Source organism: Rhamphochromis longiceps, linkage group LG11 (genome assembly GCF_057381845.1).
Source record: "Rhamphochromis longiceps isolate RC_006_pf linkage group LG11, R_longiceps_female_GT1.1, whole genome shotgun sequence".
Taxonomy (NCBI): domain Eukaryota; kingdom Metazoa; phylum Chordata; class Actinopteri; order Cichliformes; family Cichlidae; genus Rhamphochromis; species Rhamphochromis longiceps.
In genome coordinates this window covers 34815785-34839028 of record NC_140567.1, presented here as the reverse complement: position 1 = coordinate 34839028, position 23244 = coordinate 34815785, and the positions used below count along the sequence as shown (strand labels likewise).

The 23244-nt window shown below is 40.7% G+C and overlaps 1 long non-coding RNA gene across 7 annotated transcripts in view; it reads right to left on the bottom strand.

The window, feature by feature from the left end:
* Positions 1-23244, bottom strand: part of LOC146659841 (uncharacterized) — a 30637-nt gene that overhangs the window by 3363 nt on the left and 4030 nt on the right. For 2 of the 7 annotated variants that reach the window (XR_014913821.1, XR_014913819.1), the window contains exons 2-6: positions 3776-3830; positions 2096-3683; positions 1396-1639; positions 793-858; positions 286-442 (exon numbers count right to left, since the gene is read on the bottom strand). This is a non-coding gene — a long non-coding RNA (uncharacterized LOC146659841). The remainder of the gene's footprint in view (positions 1-285; positions 443-792; positions 859-1395; positions 1640-2095; positions 3684-3775; positions 3831-23244) is intronic. The other 5 variants (XR_014913823.1, XR_014913820.1, XR_014913822.1 and 2 more) reach the window with 5 other exon arrangements.

Sequence of the window (23244 nt, the reverse complement as noted above, 5' to 3'; positions counted from 1 at the left end):
TCCACCACATTATATATGTCCATAATGGAGGTAAAGACAAACTAATACATCATCTTTTTTGCATTCAAAACATAACATAAAAACATTCACTTCTGGTTTAACCTAAATCAAGGGATCAGATTTTACATATGTTTAGGTAATTTAAATTTTCCAACGTTTTGAGTACCAAACTTTGTCTTGCTTAATATAAATGTAAGTGCACTGTGCAGCTACCATACACTAGCTGTTTAAATTTGAAAATGATCTTATTAGCCATAATATTTTGCTACCAACAGAATAACGCACCTGTGTGGCTGGGGCCAAAGTTTGTCTAATTTTCTTCCCTGCAACGCCTCCTTTTTTTCTTGAAGACTTTTATGAGCTGGTCAGTGTATTGGTCAAGTTGTGTAAAAAGCCTTGGAACATGTGCAGCAGTAGTAATCCTCACATATTCTGCTTCCACCTGAAAATATGTCAACAAACACAACATACTGTACTGTAAATATACATACTATATGTACACATATACAAACTAAAACTAATGTAGTAAGACCTCATTAAAGCTATAATTTTAACACAAACATTTACACAAAATGCTAATGGAGCCATTACAGCTTTTATTGTTATTTATCAAGTTCCAAAAAATATTGATCACAGCTGATCTGAAAAGAATTTCATGCCTCAGGCCCTTGAACTGCAACCTTTACCATGGTTCAGATGTGGAGAAGAAATAACAGGGGCATGGGATGGGTCACAAAAGAAAACTTAACTTATAAAACAGTTTTGTTTTTAAAAGTATAACAGTTCACATACCACATATAAGCTCAGCAATACCACATACACCACATCAGTATAGGAGGGAGCAGGTAAAGGCAGGATCTGAGATTTATAAAGAAAAAAAAAATTCCTTAATTTCAAGAAGCAAATTATTGTTTGAATTACAACTAAATAAAATACTACTCAGAAGAAAAGCAAGAGATTGACACTGCCATGTGCTAACTTTCTATAGAAGCAATTATCACCAGGTCTGTCGACCTCCATTGTCTGTCCACTCATATGTCTTGAATAATTTTATTAAAAAAAGTAAGTGTGTACTTTCACAAACTGTAATTTATAACTACATTGATATGTATAACTCCGCTAGGAAACATGCTGTATTTACAGACCATTTTTACATAATACAGATTACTGATAGAGCAGAACAATGGTGTCACAGTGGCTTTCGCCCTTGACTTTTTGGATTTTAAATGTCACTTTATGCTATCCTTGCTATCCTATTCGATATTTCCGACTCTCGGATTACAGAAAAGGAATCCCAAGAAAGCAAATGGAAAAATAACCCCTTGAAAGAATAACCCCATGAACCCCTGTAGCTAATCCCTTAATAAAACAAAAAACAATAAAAATGTTTCTTACACAGTCCACAAAATAAGCATGTCCAGGACCCAGTAAAACTAATGTAAAACAAGCACACGCAAACGATATAACATGTCTTGTAAGACAAACGCAAAATATAACCATGCTGGACATATAGATACTACACAACATAGTCAAAGAAAAAAGTGGTCTTACCTCTCAAAGAAACAGTAGCTTGGCGCCAAAACAGCCTTTTTCAGTTAAATTTGAAGTCTTGTGCATGAGCAGGCACAAGCCGTGAAACCTAGTGATGGGCAGATGAAGCCTCATGAAGCACTGAAGCTTTTCATCCAATTGGTTCACCCCAACGCGAAGCTTCTTGAAGCTTCATTTGCTCTAGCAGGACACCTACTGGACGTAAAAATATTAGTTGGCATGAATTTGAAGAGTGTGGCATTTTGCACACAGCCTGTAAATGTCAACAACAAAAGGAGTGTGTAAAACATCTATATTGTAGTGATGGCAGTATACTGTGTATATTTATGCTGGCAGTATGGAAAATGATTATTTGCGGCAAAGTTCGAACCGTTTCCTGAACCAGTCACGTGGTACAGCCGGGCAGCGAGGCTTCGGACGTCATCATTTTCAGCTCCTCCCATAAATGAAGCAAGCCTCGATACGCGCTTCGCGGAAACGCCCCCTCCATTACTCGACACACGCTTCGAAGCCTCGATACAGAACGTCACATCACTAGTGAAACCTTCTTGTTCTGCGCGGTTTCATTACAACTGTTTTTGCATTACTGCCACCTTGTGGATATACAAGGTATATCGATCCTAATTGACTTAACTTAAATGTTATGCGATCAAGTAACACATTAGTATTATGTACGTTGAATAATAGACACAATTACGTAGACTTGATTAGAAAAACATATGTTAACTTAACAAAAACATATATTTTAAGTAAAATGAAAATAAATAATTAATATACACTGAACAATCCACCTCATTCATTTTTTTGAGTGTAATGCTGCTGTTTCCCTCCTCTTTTGGTTGTTTTTATTCATTCTATTTACTTATTGTTTTTATAATAAAGCCTTTTTACTATGTTTATTGATAATAAATATTCATTCAATCATCCGTATGCAGTTAAAATATAAAAAAAAACTTCAAATGCTGTCTTTTTCCAAATAACCACTTGAATTCCTTTATTCTTATCTCTTTAAATTTAGCCTAAAAAAACAAGCACAGAAGCCTTCATCAGGGAACGAAAGTGGGACTCCGTGGGAGTCCATATTCACCACAGCTGCAGTTGTTTTGATGACCTCAGTGTCAGACTCAGATTATCATCCCTGTCTCCCTAAAAGTCCCAAAGCCAGATGCTGTAGCCTACAAAGTGCAGCATCATCTCTGTGAAACACACTGTACTGCATACTGTAATATAATGCATAATATAAAACCACATAATAACTATATGCAGTTTTTGTGCTAGAGAAAATGAAAATTGACAAGCAAAAAAAAAAAACTTTTGGAAAACTGATGACGGTTGACGGTTGGAAGGTCGGGTAGTCGGGTATAGTGCTGCACCAAAAGTCTCCCTGTGACTGTTTAGTTGTAAGCAGGTTGCTGCAGTCACCAGTAGTTTGCATGGAAGACGCCGACTTGTCTGCAAACACTCACTAACAGTTCAAAAGGTAGTGAAACTGAAAGGTGGTGAGAAACAAAGACCATTTATATTTAAAGTAAACATTATGCTTCTTGAAATATGTTGTTTGCAGCAGTAAAGCAGGCCATTTAATCTGAAGGTTTCAGGGTTTTTGCAGGTTTTGTCTCAAGTGTTTGCAGAAAAGATGCCGTCGTCTATGCATCGTCTAACGGCATCCACTGCAACCTGCTAGAGATCAAAGTAATCGTAAGGACGTTTTTAGTGTTGCAATATTTTTGGGGTGTTTTCATCTGATGAACAACATCCAGCAATGGCTCACCAACCAGTCCAGGAGTATTCAGTACCCCACCCCTTTCCAGGCCTGCACGACTGAGGCCCAACATTCAAATTTGGGTTGGGATCAAGCACGATTTTGTCACGGCACACTGAGAGGACTCAAACTCAGAACTTACCACGATCAGTTTTACAAGATTTAACAAGGAAACTCAAGAATATTTTATGATCCCAATGGATCCGACTGCAGACAGGCTAAATACACAAACAGTGGTTTCCAACTTTCTTTATTCAGCTTCAGCTCTGAATAAAGAAATGCCAGGTTTTTTTTTATATTTAAAATCTCTTTATCGCATCCTCGTCAAGTCTTCCCAGCTCCCAGCAGCAGAGTCAGGGGCTGAACAGCTCTGAAAATGTGAGAAGAGAAATTCAGTCAGAGTTCACATTTTCAGTTCCTCCCCTGAGGGACCGCTTCACTAGCTTCTGTGCTCTTCATCACCTGCTGATTATCGCAGTCTGCTCAGTTCGTCACCCAAATGTCCAGAGGTCAGAAGCTAAACACACAAATGAAAGAAAAATAACTGTAATGTGAACATAAACTCTAATTTTATGACCCATGTAAACGGTAAATCACATTTACACAACTTCCTCCTCCCTGCCACTTTATCTTTCATAATATGTCCTGCATGTATCACCATCACAACACTGTGATAAACAGCATGCAGGGAATGCAAACAAACCATTAATCTCCTTCTGCCAACAGAAAAACAACCCACACCGCAAACATTTCCTAAATAACCAACTCCTGCTTATTTACACTGCACTATTAAGGCTGCGAGGATGATGCAAACAATGAGACAGCGGTGTGTTTGCTTTAAAAAGGAACTGGAAGCAAAACCGTTTATGAATATTTTACTGTGGAGAGCGGAGAGCGACAAAGAGGACGTCTGGAGTCAGCTTTTGATAGTTTTTAAACGGCCCTGTGTGTGTTTGTGCGGCGTATGAGTAAATAACTGGAAGTAGCTGCGGCACTTTGTCTCCCTCGCTCTCTCTGAATACCTGCTGCCAAAGTACACAAGAGGAAATAATAAATAGAAATGCAAAAAGAGAACATCTGGTGGGAACAGTTAAAAAAAAAAACACATGAAAAATTGTGATTATACTCAGGGAAAATACACAGGGGCCTTACAATAAACGCATGTGTTTTCCTTTGTTAAAATGCATTGGATATTTCTCTCCGAGTTATGACGCTGAAATCTGTCTCCCACACACAGAGCGAGCATTTTTTTTTTTTTTGGAAAGTGACCAATGCAGACATGAAAAGCAATCAGATGTGATTGTGTTTGTAATTGGAGAGGAGTTCTGTGCGGCTCCGTAGCAGAACATGGTTGATTGTGTTTGAATAGTTGCTGATTGACTGTAGCTCTGCTGCAGCCAAGCTGTGCACACTATGTGTCCAATAGTTTTCTTTTTCTTTTAAAAAAAAAAGGAACTTGAAAATTGCTTCGTAAACTAAGGAGTTAACCATTTATTCCCCGTGCAATCATATTGCTCCTTAGGTCACAAATTCAGCCTGACTGCTGGACTGAAATAACTCTGGTGAAGAGTCGCCACTGGAAAGAAATGTGCAAGGATGGGTTTTGTAATGAAAAATTAACAAGCTGTGCTGTGTGGGAAATAACACAGAAGTATTCAAAAGTGCTACTCTTGTGGAGAGGTAATTATTGTCTTTCATAAAAATAATATTCTTAGAAATACGAGTCATTTTTGGGATTGTACATGCCACATTTCTGGAAGTTTCCTGAACAATAAATAATCTCACATGCAATAATATCACATAATCTCAATCAAATTGTAGCTCCACGGTTTAGCAGTCAGATTAAAAGAGTTTAGACTGGGTATGTCTGAAGACAACTACACAAAAGAGGAGTGTAAAGGCAGGTAAACACTGTGAAATTTCAGATTAAAGACAACCACGATGGAAGAATCACAGTAAAATTTCGGTCACAGTTACAGAGACACAAAGTGGGTGTTATAATAATATTGTAACCAATGAAAGCCTGGGACAAAATTATGTTGTACCAGAAATTTTGTGTGACTCACAACACTTCATCCTACATCTGCATCATCATCACATCGAGAAAGAATAAATAAAGTGGAAAAAAAGTGGAGGAATTGTAGATCTGCCTTCAAGTCCAGCAGAAACCTCTGGTGAACTCAAGCTGTCTCAATAAAAAATGAGAGCCCTCACAGACTGTATATAAAAGATGGGCAGAGCTTCCAGAGGCCTGCGCTATGAAGCACGATTGAGTCTTATCCAGATAACTTCATGGTTAGGCTACAAACCTATGCTGCAAAGCTAAGATATCTAAGATATCAGCATGTATGAAATCTGCTCTTCAGAAAAAATCATCACCATTCCTGGAAGAGCCCTCAGACCTCTGTGTGCAGGTAGTGGGAGGTTTATCAGTAATAAAGAGATTCTGAGGTGCAACTTTATTCCTTGAATTTTTCCCTGCTGATACAAACAATTTTACTAAAACTATTTTTCTATAAGCAAACATGACATCTATGCTGCTGACCTTATATCAAATTTGCACATAGACTAACCTTAGGTTTGAATTCTGTTCAAACGATCGTGGCTCAAGAGTTGGGAGTTTGCCTTGTAATCGGAAGGTTGCCGGTTTGAGCCCCGGCTTGGACAGTCTCAGTCGTTGTGTCCTTGGGCAAGACACTTCACCCGTTGCCTACTGGTGGTGGTCAGAGAGCCCAGTGGCGCCAGTGTCCGGCAGCCTCGCCTCTGTCAGTGCGTCCCAGGGTGGCTGTGGCTACAATGTAGCTGCCATCACCAGTGTGTGAATGTGTGTGTGGATGACTGGATATGTAAAGCACTTTGGGGTCCTTAGGGACTAGTAAAGCGCTATATAAATACAGGCCATTTACCATTTTACCATTTCTGTTGTTACATGTGAAACATCACTGAGGCTGTTAAATATTAATTTAATGGAATACTCAATGATAACCCATCCATTCATTTCATTAAATGATACAGTTGTAATACTGTTAACTCGTAACCAGCTTTGTGCGTCCTCTTATTCTGACCAATGTTGGGGTAAGTGAATCCAGATAACAGGAAGACTTATTTCATAGTATGGGCAAAGGTCTTAAAAGTGCAATCAATGTTGTCTTAAACATGCATTCTTAATAACAGCCAGCAGGTGGCAGCAATTCTGGTTGCAAAATAAAACAGACATTTTGTTCAATGGCTGGAAATTGTACAAAGTATCTTGTAGAGGAGATCAAAATGGCAAATGTTTCTTTCGTTGAAAGAGATCCTTCCGTTGTTTCTGACATCAGTTTCAAACAGCTCGTTCAGTTGTAACCTCACCAGTTGCTGTTTGGTTGGTTTTGGTAAAATGTTAGATAAATGGAGTGGAGACGGTTAATTTACCTCAGTAAAGAAACATAACTAAAAAATTATGCATCATAATAAAATCATATGTTCAATTTGAAATAACTTTTTTCTGAAATTAAATCCTCTGAAGTCTATTTTCAGTATCCCAAAAACAATTTATGTTTATTTTTCATAGACTGTTACAAATATCTGTAACTGTACCCAGCAAGACAAAGGTCTGTGTTTACAGCACAGCAGGGCATCGCTGTGGTCTCCTTTCCCTTTCAGTGATGATCTGCCCTCTATCTTTTTTCTCCTCTTCCCGTTTCTGCTATTGTCTGTGTTCCCTCCATGGAGCCATGACTGTGACTGGTCTCACCTGGCTCGCTGGTTTGCACACCTGCACTCAATCTTTAATCAGTCTCCCTCTGCATTTAATCCCTCGCCCATCCATCCAATTTTGCCAGATTGCTCTGCTGGCTAAGTAGAGGTACCATGCAGGGTTGCTAGTATTTGCACTGTAATCTTTCTGGAGAGTTTAACTAAGACCAGAGCTTTTCCCTCTGGACATAACTCTGGGTTTTCTGCCTTTACTCTGACCTTCTCATGTATGCCACCAGCCACCCTGCCTCCGTTCCCTCTGCCTGCTCCCTGTCCTCACTATCTCTCTGCTTTAGTCATTTCATGTTTCTATACTTCTCTGCTTCAGTTCGCCACTCCAGACCTGTAACGTTAACAGAAATGGTCACGGTGACAGCACCCGTTAGTTGCTATGCTCCTTATTTTGAAACATCAGTGATTGTGTTTTAGACTCAGCTGTTGTTGCTGATGTTTCCATATTTGGCAGGATGGAGCAGTAACTTATCTTTTAGAGTTAGCAAGCCTGGTTAGCAACCTGCATTGTGCAACACGTGGCAAAAACAACAGATTTATTTGCACAGCCTGTACCTGTAACATTCCTAACTAAAGCAGGCACATCCCTAGCCTCAGGCTTCAACCAAACCAAATGGTTTTGTAATTTGTCAGTTGTTATGAATCAGCTACAGAGACGGATCAGGCTATTAAAAAAAATCTTAATTTCATGCCAAGAATTGGACGCTTTAATGTGGGACTCTGAGGAAATACTTAAAATGCTTTTCAAGCCACCCTCAAACTAGAGAAGCTGCAGTTGTTTGACTTCATTTTTCAGCCAAGAAGATTGCCACTTGGTTTACAAGAAAACCGATGTCATCGACCACTTTGGGGAGGTGACGGTCTAGACATCTGTGGACTTTTCTTTGAAATAACTGAAAGATAAGTAGTTTTGATTGGAGCAGGAATCTTCAGGAGGGCTCTCATCTGAGTCATATTTGGGGTCTGCCTCTTCAGCATGACACCAAAGAGGAGGTAGTCCAGTAACTGATAAAAAGACCACTGATTGGTAAATGGTCTGTATTTGTATAGCACTTTACTTGGTCCTAAGGACCCCAAAGCACTTTACACTATATACAATCATCCACACACACATTGGTGATGGAAAGCTACATTGTAGCCACAGCCGCCCTGACAGAGGCGAGGCTGCCGGACACTGGCGCCACTGGGCCCTCTGACCACCACTAGTAGGCAACAGGTGAAGTGTCTTGCCCAAGGACACAACGACCGAGACTGTCCAAGCCGGGGCTCGAACCGGCAACTTTCCGATTACAAGACGAACGCCCAACTCTTGAGCCACGATCATCCCTGCACGCAGTGAAGAGCTGGTTTAAAATAAGTGAAGGACGGTATAAAGGGTTCAGTCAGGCAGCTCTGAGGGTTGTGGTAGTTCTTTCTAGATTAAGTTTTACTGGGCTTTTGAAATATTTTCATATTCTTGAGGCTAAAGTCAAAGAGACTTTATTTATCCCCAAGGGGCAATTCAGATAGATGACACCTTGCCGACCATACATACAATACACAAACATCACATTGGGGAGACAGGTCAGGCTAGGTAGCACTGGCCGGTCGACCACATGAGCAGCGACCCCGAACCGAAACCATAGAAAATGCACAGCATGAGGAAAGACGAGGAGAAAAAAAAGAACTCCCCCCAGACTGAGCTTCAGCAGGGAGATCAGTTTGAGAACAGGAAAAAACCACCTCAGCACATGAATCATCACATCTCACAACATAGAAGACATAAGCTTCGAAGGCGTTTGGAGGGGTCAGTGTACATGCGTATGTGTGCGTGTGCGTGTTAAATTGCTGTGATGTGACACAACAGATGTGGGACATCAAAGGGAGGGTCACTGGTTTGCATCCAAAGCCCAGCTGCTCTCAGGAAAGACACAGACTGGCTTCCAGGGCTGAGGAACACCCAGGTGTGCTTATATGCTGAGCACATAAATGAAAATCATTTTCTATTGTGTGCAACATAAACCTGCTCACTAAATACATATAGGTAAACAATGTGTTGTTCAATGATGTTAAAACAAACCTCATGCTCATTTTTTGCAGCAAAGTCTTCAGCTCTGACTCAGACTGGAATGCATCCAGCTCTGCTTGAAAATAGACTTGCACGGGACTGATCCTCAAACAGAACAAGACAGCAATAAAAACCTCCCCTGCAGCCTTGAATTTGATTTGTTTTGGTGCTGTTGTGGGGAAAAGTCAGCTTCATAGCATTATGTGAGTACTTTATTCTGAAGAGAGAAATCAACATCATCATCTCTGTTTTGAACTCACAAATATCAGAATGGAAGTCACGCAGGCAGACTAGACTCAATTTTCCAACCTCCAGCTCAGTGAGATTTCTTTTTTTCTGCTGACACAAGGTTTTCATTTCACAGTAAAGACATGCTTCTTGCTTCAGCTATTACCTGAGAGGTGTACCTTTTCTTCTCTTCCAGCTAAAATCCACTTTCATACCAACTTATAGCTGGTTTTAAGGACTCAATCCTATCAAAGAAACGCTATAAAAGTCCATTAGGACCAAATGCCTTTCTGTGACATTTCAGGAGGATGATTACACCTGGTAAAACAATTTAAAGCCTCAAAGGATCATTGAGCATCAAACGATTCTGGACCAGGAGTTCATTTTTCCATGCTTATGGGACTATAAGGAAAGCTTTTAAAGAACCTATCCTTCCCATGCTCCGCTGCCGAGCGGCTCTCACTTCTGAAAAAGAGAGATGATAGCTTTGAATGACCTTGACACGCTTTGCTTTGTCTCATCACTGAGCTGCAATTCCAAGCAAATCAAGCACTGCCATGCCTGAGCAAGAGAGAGAAAACAAGACCCTCAGGAATACACACACGCACATGCACACACACAATCTCCCAACCCGGTCACACCTTCTTCACTTCACCACCGTGACATTAAAGATGACAGCAGCACCAAGAGGAAATGAGAAACATGAGAGTGGGAGGTCGGGTGATTAGTGCAGGTCTCACAGCCCCACCTTGTGTTCAAAGGCAGGAAGTGACACACATACAGACACATAATAGGGATGAAATAAAGATTATTCAGTTGCTGAACACATTAAAATAGAGTCCTCATAAGCAGATGGACATAAAGACAGTGGAGCTACAGTTTGCTGTAGAGAACTGGAATCAGGTTAGGCTGTGCTGGAATTGCTACACTGTTGTCACTGACGCACTGGTGCACGTGTTATGCTGCTGCAACCTGTTTTATACAATAATTCTCATTTTTGGCTCAAGAAATGGACTCATCATCCTTACAGTGCACATAAAAAATGAAATAAACATGGCAAACAATCTGAAAATAAAGAATCCCTTTGATTTTACCTCTGCTGAATCATGAGGTCTGAATGAAACTAACTAGTAACTAATCGAGGGATAACCATCCAGTTCTGTTTCTCACAAGCTGATTTGCAATTACTTGAAGGTACATATTTTATTTCACTGTTAATCAACCTATATGTAAAGTGCTTTTCAAGTTATATTTTATTATTTATTCATCAGAAAAATATTTCCAGTGGCATAAGCTTAATTTTATTTGACCACATGGCTAATTTAATCCTTCAACATGGAGACAGAAATTAAGTCAGACAGAGCAGTAAAAGCAGGACCTCGAAGAACAACTTAAGGGAAGCTAGAGGAGCTTAAACAGGGCACCGTGTATGACAATCAATGGAAATTCTGGGATTGTGGACAGAAACTAACTGGTTGTCTGCTTGATCTAATGTTCATGTTTGAAAATCCAAGACTAACAGTGCCATAAAGACCAGTTACTTAATGGATCGAGACTTCATCCGTAAAGATTTGCAACAGTATCTTTCATCTCAAAAATGGGCAATCAAAACTACCTTCATGGTTGTTCCTCTTGCAGAAAGTCGGCGCTTTCCCACAAGAACTTTCACACAGACTCACAAAATACTAGCAATAGAGAAAACAGACTTTTAAATTGGATCCACTATAAGAATACTGTGCATGTGATCAGTACAATCAATCAATAATAGCCTAATATGAAGTAACAGAAATCAATAGTGCAAATCAGCCTGTTACCAGTAATTCAGAAACACCCCAGGGTTGGGTTTTTTTTTAGAAATCTCTCTTTTTAAAAGCAGCATACATTAAATATATGTTGTAGTACGCCTCAGAGCCTGCATGTAAAATATGTGCAGTTCCCATTTTGCATGCTTATTAGCCACATTAGCATTCAGTTAAAAGCACCGCTATGGCTAAGTGAAGCCTCACAGAGCTGATAGTCTCTTGTTTTCTGCTGCCCGTTTCTGAAGCAGATCATATCCCAGTTTTCAAACGTGTCATTAAACAGTAAACTGTCACTTTTACAGACACGCAGCCTGAATCTCTGATTGAATGCTGATTGCAGAACAGAGAAGAAGATCACGATGAAGCAGCAGAACGACACAACAGATGAATCCTGCTTGTTGGCATGAAAAATATTAAAGGCAGTCAACTGACATGGAGCAGATTAGCGTTTAGATGAATAATGAGAACGTACGGAGCTGGTAGATGGGCATATTCAGCATTGATGGTATGATTTCTCTCTCTCTCTCTGCACTATAAAAGACGTGGCTACTAGCTGAGCTCACGTAGGCTGAACCAGCATTAATCTCATAATTTAATATTCAGTCTAAGCACAGCTCTCAGAAAAGGGGAATGAGAAGAAAAGCAGCTTGGCCTAAGGGGGACGGTGTGATTCCGAAATGTTGACAGTGGCCTCTTGCCATCAAAACCACTGAATCTTATCAGTTTTACAGACTTGTTTTTTGATTGTCGACTTATTTCTGCAGATGAATGCAGATTATTACAGATGGATTTCGTTCCCCCTCTGTTCCTCCACCCCCGTGCCTTTTTCGCTCACAGCAACATCTGTGACAAATATAAAGAATACAATGAAAACCCACTTAAGCTCACTTAACACTCATGCATCCAATCTGCAGGAGGGTCCGATAACAAGGCTCTGCCACAGGACTTGCAGCCTACTGCTTCTGGATTGGAGCACGAGGGGTGAACGAGGGAAGCTAGTGAACATGCAGGACCAGGTTTTGGATTGTTCTAGGGGTTAAACTTTATCCACTGGATTTCCATCACAAAAGCCTCCTCAGCAGTGAGCAGACGTGACCTTGGGGCCTGCCAGGGACAAACTGAGGAAGTGAATTCAATGAAGCGTCCTCCATTCACGTGTAGGCCTAATAGGTCGCTGTCTATCACACCAAGTACCCGACCCTAGGCACACCTCCTCCTCTTACACTGGTCAGAGTCCCTTTATTATGCTGATCTAATGACTGTGGAGGGTAATCCCAAGGACCTTCATTTGAATCAGGGTGATGTGTTACGCACTCAGCCAGATTTGAACTGACACTGGGCCCCATACCTGCCAACTTGGGTGAGCGTTAAAGTCAGCCGTTGCAGTACCAAAACAAATTTATCCTTCTACAATTTGTGCATTCGTTTATTCTGATCTCATAGTAAAATCTCTTGATGCAAAAAAACAAATACCTGCACACAAAGAAAGCAGTGGTAGAACGTGTGCTGCAGAGATATGATATTGCTGGAAGGATCTGTCTTGTTTGAACAGTAATAGAAAATATCTCAGTGAGTCCAGTTTGACAACAAAATACAAATTATTTATAGAAATATTTGTCTTGATACTGACCCTAATGATTTAGTTTCAAGAATATCGACTTCACCAGCTCACCTCTGTGATCCCTATAACTTTCTTATCATGATAAATAGCCGACTGTATGGTTACACTTTTAGCTACACTTCGCACTTTTGCTCTGGAAAGCTCCTGCCCTTCCCCTTCCTCATGGTCGGGGATTCCTGGAACTCAAGATTGGGGTTATCGAATTTTTAATACACAATTATCATGGGCAAAAGAATCTCTAATAATGATATTATTGTCATAGCTATAGCAGGAATGCGTAGTTGTAATACTCCGTATTGTGACCAAAATCACAAGAACTAATTTTGGAGAATAATCCAGTACGATCATAGAGTGCATATATTTAATTAACGTAGAACAACAATTCTGAAGTCTTGAACTTCACTGTCATCATTGTGGGGTTTTTTTTTTCCTTTTTTGGACCATAGTTGTATTAGTGGAGACAAGACATTAAACATATTGCTAAGCTGGGCGAGCAAGAAAACAGGCTAAACAGAACAAACTTAAAACTATCAGACAGATGGAACAACTGCCACCTATGTGTAAACCTTTAAATGTTTTTTGCCTTTTAATACACTGAAAAAGACCAGACAGAACCTGCCTGTCACTCGAATTGATCACATCTCTAATAATGCAAAACTTTAACCCTTAATACAAATTAGAGGAGTTATACACATTAAAAGAATACGCAAAGTAGAACAGCCATGAATGAGGTATCAGCCACAGGAATTAAAACGCCTTTATTTCTTCTGTAAAGTTGGGTACTTTAATATGGGAGTATATAGGAGCAAAGTGAAGGAGGAGATGAAAGCAGCACAGCGGGAGGTGAAACGCTGCCTGAGGGAAGCAAAGGACACCTACAGGAGGAAGGTGGAGCAGAAGTTGGAGAGGAACAATATGAGGGAGGTCTGGAATGGTGTGAAAACCATCACAGGCCACAACACCAAGAAAAGCACAGTGGGGGGGACTGTGGAGAAGGCAAACGAACTCAACAACTTCTTCAACAGGTTTGACCAGCCCACAACCCCCCCACCCTCACCCTCACCTTCACTACAGAGTCCTCTCCCCACTCTCCTGCCTCCCTCGCTTCCCCCCCTTCCTGACACCATGACACCCCCCTCCTCCAATCCCTCTCTCAGCAGCAAGACATCTCCCCCCCTCCCCTCCTCCCAAACATCTCACAGTGTCACAGTGGATCAGGTCAGGAGGCAACTGAGGAAGCTTCGCCCCAGAAAGGCAGCAGGCCCAGACAAGGTGTGTCCTAGGATGCTTAAGGCGTGTGCTGCTGAACTTGGGGAGCCGCTACAACGAGTCTTCAACCTCAGTCTGCGACTGGGGAGAGTGCCCGCCCTATGGAAGACATCCTGCATCGTCCCGGTCCCCAAAAAGAACCGGCCCAATGAGCTGAATGACTTCCGACCGGTGGCACTGACGTCACATCTTATGAAGACTCTAGAGCGGCTCTTCCTCAACCTCCTCCGACCACAGGTACAACATGCCCAGGACCCACTACAGTTTGCATACAAGGTGGGTGTCGGAGTGGAGGATGCCATCCTGTACCTCCTACACAGAGCCCACTCACACCTGGATGGGGGAAAAGGCACGGTCAGGATCCTGTTTCTTGACTTTTCCAGTGCCTTTAATACCATCCAGCCCTGTATGCTTCAGGAAAAACTGAACAGGATGGAGGTGGACCCCTGCCTGGTGGCTTGGATCTCCGACTACCTCACCGACAGACCACAGTACGTCAGGCTGAAGGACATCACATCTGACACAGTGGTCAGCAGCACAGGAGCACCACAGGGAACTGTGCTGTCCCCTCTTCTCTTCACCCTGTACACCTCTGACTTCTGCTACAACTCTGAATTATGCCATATTCAGAAGTTTGCAGATGACACGGCCATCATGGGGTGTATCTGGGATGATCAGGAAGAGGAGTACAGAAGTCTGGTGAGGAACTTTGTCGCATGGAGTCACACAAACCACCTGCAACTCAACACCTCAAAGACTAAGGAACTGGTTGTGGACTTCGGGAGGTCCAGAGAAGGTCCACTGCCGGTTCAGATAGAGGGGGAGGAGGTGGAGGTGGTCAACAAGTACAAGTACCTCGGGCTGTGGGTGGACAATAAACTGGACTGGTCATGCAACACAGAGCACCTGTATAAAAAAGCCCAAAGCCGACTGTACTTCCTCAGGAGGCTGAGGTCTTTTAACATCTGCAGGAAGCTCCTGAGGATGTTTTACCAGTCAGTGGTTGCTGGAGTACTTTTCTATGCTGTGGTGTGCTGGGGGAGCAGCACAGCAAAGAAGGACTCATCCAGGCTGGAGAAACTGATCAGGAGGGCTAGCTCTGTGGTCGGCATGAAGCTGGACACTCTGGTGACAGTGGCAGAGAAAAGGACATTAAAGAAACTGATGGACATTATGGACAATGCTGGGCATCCTCTGCACACGGCCATAAACAATCAGAAGAGTCTGTTCAGTGACAGGTTGCTTCTCCCCAAGACAAGAACTAACAGACTTAAAAACTCCTTTGTCCCACACGCCATCAGACTGTTTAACTCCTCTCTGGAGGGGAGAGGGAGGGGAAACAGGAGGACAAAGGAGGGGGGAACAACTAAGCTGCAGTGCCTCTGCACCTCACTGTACAATACCTTGTGCAATACTTTTTGTAAATAGTCAACAGTGCAATAGACTCAATACTTGAAATGTGCAATTCACTTGTATTTTTATTTTTTATTCCTATTTATTCTATTTATCCCCTTTGTATATTTTATTTATATTTGTCTCTGTATTTATATATATGTGTGTGTGTGTGTGTGTGTGTGTGTGTGTGTGTGTGTGTGTGTGTGTGTGTGTGTGTGTGTGTGTGTGTGTGTGTGTGTGTGTGTGTATATATATATATAACAGTTCTGTAACTGTAACTTCGGTCGTTGCTGTGCTTTTTTTGGAAGTCGAATTTCCCAGAGGAACCCACCCGAGGGATTAATAAATTTCTATCTTATCTTATCTTATCTTATCTTATCTTATCTTATCTTATCTTATAGCCGACCTCAAGTGGCCACTTAAGGAACTGCAGTTTTTTTTTACATTTGCACACTGTGGTTTTGAATTTTATTACTTATAACTCATTTTACTGAGAAGGTGCCAAACAACCAGAAATGATACCAAAAAATAAAAATAAACAAATATTTTTTTCCATAACTGAGTCACAGTGTAGACCTTTTATTTCCTGCTTTAAGGGAGTAGAATATGTGTTTCACAGTTACATGTTCAACAAATAGACAAAGTGCTAAAGACGAAACTACTATTAACCACTCTGGTGTTTTGGAGAGGGGAAAAGACGGTACTGGATGCGATGTTTGCCATTACCATGATTGCTGACATGGTCAAAATAAATTGATGAGATTTAAATTTGTGACGTACAACCTGTTTACCTTTTGGTATTCAGTCAAATACATCGCTAACTTTATTCATTGTGTGCTCATTTTTGGCTCTTGAAGTGCAGGGAAAATAAAAGTATTTGAAATTCTGGTGAAGATTAACCACAATGCACAAAAAATATAAAAAATGTACAAGTTTTTACAAGTTATGAACATCTTTCAGTTTGTAAACGATCATCAGTGCTGCTGTACCACAAGGTCATTGGTCTAAGTGAAGGTGTTGATCCGATTTACTCATTAAGTAAAAACAAAACTGTTTTTATTTCAGATTTATATTTTTCACTCATGAGAATTTATAACTCAGAGAGCTGCTGAGAGAGATGCAGACTCCCAGTCTTCTTTAATTAATGCTCAGCACAGTGAACTTCATAAATAAGTATTTTCTCAGACTTGGAGCCAACCCTCTTCAGCCCAGCAGACGATTTGGTGTGTCCCTGCCTGCAAACTCGTGTGAGATTATTCAAACCCAGAGCACAATTTTTAATTCTAGCCTAGATCCCAGAGTTTCCCAGGACACCAAATATGTTAAAGTGAATTACAGGGTAATGCAGTGAAAACAGTGCAGCAGAAGCCTAAAAAGAATCCACGTAATGAAATGCTGCAGTCATAAAAATATTCCCTCAAATTACACAGAAGTTTAATACAGCTTCATTAAATGATGCAAAATCTAAATATATATATATATATATATATATATATATATATATATATATATATATATATATATATATATATATATATATATATATATATATGTGTGTGCTGTTTTCTAACTGTGGAGAGTGTTTTTCTTTTTTCAAGTCAAAGAGACATGGGAATAAAAGATGCAATAAAGCCTAATGTGTTGCCTTACCAACAAGGTTACAGCCTCAGGGCTCCAGCTCCCCCGGGCCCCATATTCACTCTGTGTCAGTCGCTTTATGAAAAATGCACCATTATATTCCATAAACCAACTGACCATTAAATTATAGTGTCAGCTCAAATGATAAAGCTCTCTGATAAGGCATCTTCATTTCCACACAGCCATTTTACCTTTGCTCTGATGTGCACGTTGCATATTCCCAAATGAATTTATGTTTCAACAAATTACCATAAATAGCGGGTAATCAGGGACTGCAAAGAAACTGTTCGCCCCGGGGCCCCTTTTCAGGGTTCATGTTTATGGGTCAAACAAATGAGTCATTCTCTGGTTTAAAAAAAAAAATCGGAGCTTAAGCAAATAAAACGCTGTTTTTTTTGTCCTTCCCTACAAGCAAAGAATGTAAAGCATCTACACAGTGTGATTTTTATGAGGACTGGAGACAAACTGGTGTAAGAAGTCGATTTAAACGTCCTCTTTAAGATCCTTTAAAGCAACAGGAAGCCATCAACACCATAAAAACACTCCAGAGAAAGTTGCAAACACAGGCAGAATGTTTGGTGCTGGCAGTAAATTCAAAATAATCACTTTTCTTTGTTTTGTCCATCATCTCAGTACAGTTATGGTTAAATGCAGGCTTCCATGATTAGTAAACCATTTAATTTATTTATATTTCATACAGCTTCCCAAGTTGTTGAATTTGATCCTACATGGAAAATCTAATATTTTTATAATAATGGATTGCATTTACATAGCGCTTTTCGGGACCCCTCAAAGCGCTTTACAATACCACTATTCATTCACTCTCACATTCACACACTGGTGAAGGCAAGCTACAGTTGTAGCCACAACTGCCCTGGGGCAGGCTGATAGAGCCGAGGCTGCCATATTGCACCATCGGCCCCTCCGGCCAACACCAGTAGGCGGTAGGTGAAGTGTCTTGCCCAAGGACACAACGACCGAGACTGTCTGAGCCGGGGCTCGAACCGGCAACCTTCCGATTACAAGACGAACTGCCAACTCTTGAGCCACGATCGTTCCTTCCTTGTAAAAGTTCATATTCTAGTTTGTTTAATTATTGCACACCTTTTACAACCGAATAATATAAAAGCTATTATGCCAGTACACACCTTCAGTGCACGTGGCAAATTCTCAGGCTATACATTTTCCAGTGAAAGTAAACAATCTGAATCTGATAAATCTCTGTGTAAACAAAACATGAAAAGCCTGCTGCAATCACAGACTGAGCCTTTACGTGTTTTATTGATTCTTGAACAGTCATCCCACGGGGATATGAGTCTGCAAAGCATATTGGATAAATCATGATTTATTATTTTTCTGCATGTGAAGAAATGCTGCCAAAATATGCATAAATGTAATTAACTGACATTTCACTCAGTGAGTTCCCATCAGGCACTGGTTATCAAACAATTTATTTCTCGTAGTTTACGACCGAGCTTGCCCTCAGGCGTGCCCACAGATCACTGTGGATTGACTCTTGGGGAGGCAGAAGAAAAGAACAGTGCTTCCAAGTAAGCCATTACCTCTGCCTATGGGGTTATTAATCCACACAATAAAGGTTTTAGCTCTCAGCAACCCAGAGAGAGAGTTACAGTGATTATGGCCAAACCAAACAACTTTACAGCAGTGAGAATGAGGCTGAGTTTAAGTACTGCCTGCTATGTGCTAAATATTCCTTAAAGAGATTAAGACCTTTGTTCATATCATATTCATATCAACTGTCTAACTCGAAGTTGCACATATTATTAAATCAATAAGTAATATAAAATACACCATGCTGAAATAGGTCATTCTACACAGTGTGTGCTATAATTGTATAGTAAGTTTGCATTTATATGCACTGTGTCGTTACTGCCGTCAATTAAATCTCATAAAACACCTGCATATAAAATGTCACTCAATTGAAAAGGAAAGAAAATTGTCACCTTTTGTTTTCTTATTATGTCCTCTAATAAGGCTATCGCTACTGATGAATTAATCGTTAATAAGCACTTACTTTCTAAAGCTGGTTTAAAACGACATCTGTCTTCCAGATTTTATAAGCATGTGTTTGTGTTCAATTTGAAAAATAGTAGAATGCTGTAATATAAATATAATGGCTTTTAGAGCAGAATATTTCTCTCTAAATTGTTGCATATAAACTGGTATTACATGAAAATACTAGTGCAAGTTCAGGCATTAAAGACTCTTTAGAAATGTAAGTGTGACTTTCATTTCCAGCGATCACCTTTCTTACATAAGGCACCGCATTCTCCGGGTTTACCTTTTATCCTCTATGAAACTATATAATAGTACTTTACTACAGACAACGTTTATGTTCACTCACCCTAACACATGGACGACTTAATCTGACTTGGCAGTCATATGGTTGCAGTTACCTTGCTTAAGCTGTTTTGTGTTAAGCATAATGAGAGCCATCAAACTCCGGTAAATGCGAGACACTCCTCAAAGACCCTCCGCTGAGGACTTTTCAAATGTGCCACGGTAACAATTACATGTAAATCAGACCAGCAGGCTGGAATTTTAAAAAGTTGAAACAAAAGAGATGGATGAGAGCAGATGAAACTTTAATGGATGTTGGGAAGGAGTTTGGTTATTTTAGCAGCATTTGAGCCAGAAAGAAGAAAAGATGTTAAATCAGATAAATAACTAAACCTGATGAAGTAAGGCAAATATTTTTCTTATGATTTTCTGTTCCTACTTCATTTCAAGCTTTAATCCAGTTTTTAAAAGGTGATTTAATATCCTTTTAGTTATTTTCTGTAATTTGCGTACAGATACTATTACAATGGCTGTCTGTGAAGGTTCTCAGTCATCCAGGTCGTCGTAGTCTAAAGAGCCTCGAAAGAAAAGCGTTTGAACTTCTTTAAGTTGCTTAAAGACGTTTCACCTCTCATCCGAGAAGCTTCTTCAGTTCTAGGATCAAATGGCGCAGAGTCTCAGATTTAAGCCCTGTGGGAGGGTCCCCCTAAGAGGGACAATGGACCCCCTAATGATCCTCTACAAAATCACATGAGCCAAGGTGTGAAAACAGGTCACAATCAGCCAGGGTTTCGGGTGAGCTCATTGTGAAACCTGGCCCCACCCTATCATGTGATTTTGTGAGATCAGATGGCCCAGGATGTGAGTGGGCGTTAAGGCGTCTGGGAAGGGATCTCAAAACTGGATTATAGATGGCAGAGAGTTGGTGTCGTAAACCACCGCCTCTGTTCAAAGATGGCCGTTCACAGAGAGTGGACTCTTTCAAACCGTCTGTTTATTACAATGGTTGGTACTCATATTAAACACGGATACAGTTTTAAATAATGAGGTCAGAGTATGTACAAGTAATCCCCGTGAGACTGCTTTAAAAAACTCAGTTTCAGACAGTTTTTTTCTGCACTTGACTCTTTATAGATATTTCTAACTGGGTCATCTTCCCACTAAAAGCCTCAGTCATATAGACCTAGAGACCAGTCCACCACACCCTGGCAACATTCAGCCACTTGGGGGAAAAAAATCTGTATTCCCCAACCAAGTTCCGAGCAGTTGCTGGATGCTGCTGGCTATATGTAAATAAAATCAATCACAAAGGGGATGAGAAAAAATAATAATTACATAAGTATAAGAAATAACAATCATACCAGCAGTGTAAGGATTCACAAATGCCAGCAAACTCTTGGAGATTTCTGAAACTATCGTAACGGATTTGAGGGGATGTGGAAAAATATGTTTACACCTGAAAAAAACACGACCACAACAAAGACTGAGGAGGGAAAAAAGTGCCAGTATTTTATTTGTTTCTGTCGTTTGGCCGGTGTATAAAACGCTGGGACACGACCACATGGTAATTGCCTATGCTGTGCCAGCACAGCATAGGCATAAGTGCTGGCCACAACATCAGCCACCTACATAGGTTACATCCTAGACTCCACAAAGATCTCCCACAGAAGCCTAAATCAGGCATTTAGCCTGGCTTTAGCAATACATTTCACAGCAACTGCCAATAACCTCTAGAAATCCCCTTTTAACCTGTCAGGGAATACTAACTTTTTCCCCATGAGCAGTGGTTACCAGGTGGTTGCCAAGAGGTCTGTAGACCTGTGTGGCCCGAATGCTGCTCAAACCCTCTGCTTATGTGGGACAGACAATTAAGAGAAAATTGGTTTAAAAGGTGAGGTAGAACTGCTTGTGTAAAACAGAAGATGAGCAGGGATGAGAGTGCATGAATAAAAATGTGGAAATATTCATACGAGGTCCCTTTTAATAACTTAATGTTCCAATGAAACTACTATTTTACCCCAGCCTTCAGCACAAGCAGTGTGTAAGTGCCTTAATGCAGCCATAAAATTCTTTAATCATGCTTCAGCTGCTAAGCTGAGGGTTTTACCATGTGTGGCTATAACAAGCAGTTAACACTATCTAGTAGCACCAAAGCTGTGATTTTAATAATGATAAATATGCCCGCTAATTCAGTAGTCAATTATTGTGTGGAGGTGTGTTCATATTTACACTATGAGACGCAGATCTTGTGAAGACTGCAATTATCTACCATCTATATGGAATTAAGGCTATTTAAAGATGGCAAATAGCAAGAGTAGTGTCTGCAAAATGAATTCATTCTTATTTTATCTGACCAGTTGGCAGTTATTTAACCTGAAGTGAAATGGGGATTGGAACTGCTGTTTGAGACTGAAGAAGTGCTTTAGTGCTTCACGGATGCTCAGCTGTGTGGATGGGAGAGTTTGCACGGTTTCACAGCGAGTGCACCACACTTACTTTCAATATTTCATGAAAGTGCTGCACGAGCACAGTGTTGTTTGAACGGAGTGAATCACTGAACAAAGTATTTAATTCATGCATTGACTTTTCCACTACAGTTAAAACATCACAGAGCTATTTCTTTGGGGTGTGGTTGTTCAGCTCAGCAGCGTTGGGTTTAGTCGATATTATCGTGCTGCCTGATGCAGAGCCTCGGGTCCTGTCCGCATTTGTTTCACCAAAAACGGTGATGTCACAGCTCCAGATATTGATGGATATCACGGGTTAATGGAGTGCAATGAGAGTGTCACAAAGAACTCTATCCAAAAAGATGCCACTAAATGTCATCCGCCACCACCGGAGTCAGTGCGTGGTTAAATTTAGGTGGGTGAAAGCTTCATGTAAGCGATTCCCCGTGGCTACGTCGTGATTCACACGCTGCCTCAAAATGATGCTTTTTTTGGTTGATTTTCCAACTTCTTGCAACAGCTGTGAGGGCGATAATTCCAGCGTTACACGGGCACTGTGAGGAAATTAATTTCTCCACAGCCTATAAAAAGAATGAAAAATCACCTCTCTGTTTCAGTTACTTATCTTAAGGCGATACTGTACCAGCTGGAGTCTAATGAGCACGGTCACGCTGTAATTTTGGAAGTTCACACTGACCATTCACAGCCCAGCTTTTTGTACAAATTAAATTTGAATTCCCTCTTTTTTCCCCTTCAGTTTGTGTTTATAAGACACACAACATTTCAGGCTGCACTGACAATCATTCGGGCAGTGGGGCTCTTTTAAATTAACGCTTCTCACAGTTTCTTGTAGACAGACTCACAACAATGAGAGACCCACAGCAATATTTGTTAAACATGAAACAAACTTGTTGCTCTTACATTGTCCTCTCTGACTCCAGTGAAGCGTAATCTGCCTTTTGTGCAGACTCTGTTTGTGTGATTCCTTCACTGTGCTGCGGTGACTGATGGATGCTTGTACACAGACTAAGAAAGAGCGAGAGAGACCTCTCAGCTGAAATGCGAACAGGGAAAAAGCATCTTGGACAAAGGTCTTAATCTCTTTGGAAATTAGACAGTTATTATGTATGTTGCAGGCCAACGAGGCCTACTTTGACTCTGCTGTGTGGGCGTGTTGTGTTGCTGTCTTCCCAGCCTTAGGTGCCACCCATTTTCCTGTATAACCAGGAAATGTCTTAGTAATTAACCCTGAGAATGCTTAATCTATGTGTTTATTCTTGCTTGAGGGAGAGTGCGCGTTAATTCTCATCATTGTTTCCCAGTTTTATTTCAGCATTTTTGCTCTGTTTTTTTTTTTTTTTGTTGAAAACAGGTGCTCGGCTGTCCCTTTAAGCTAAATTATCAATTAAACCCTTTTTTAACTCCCTGCCTCC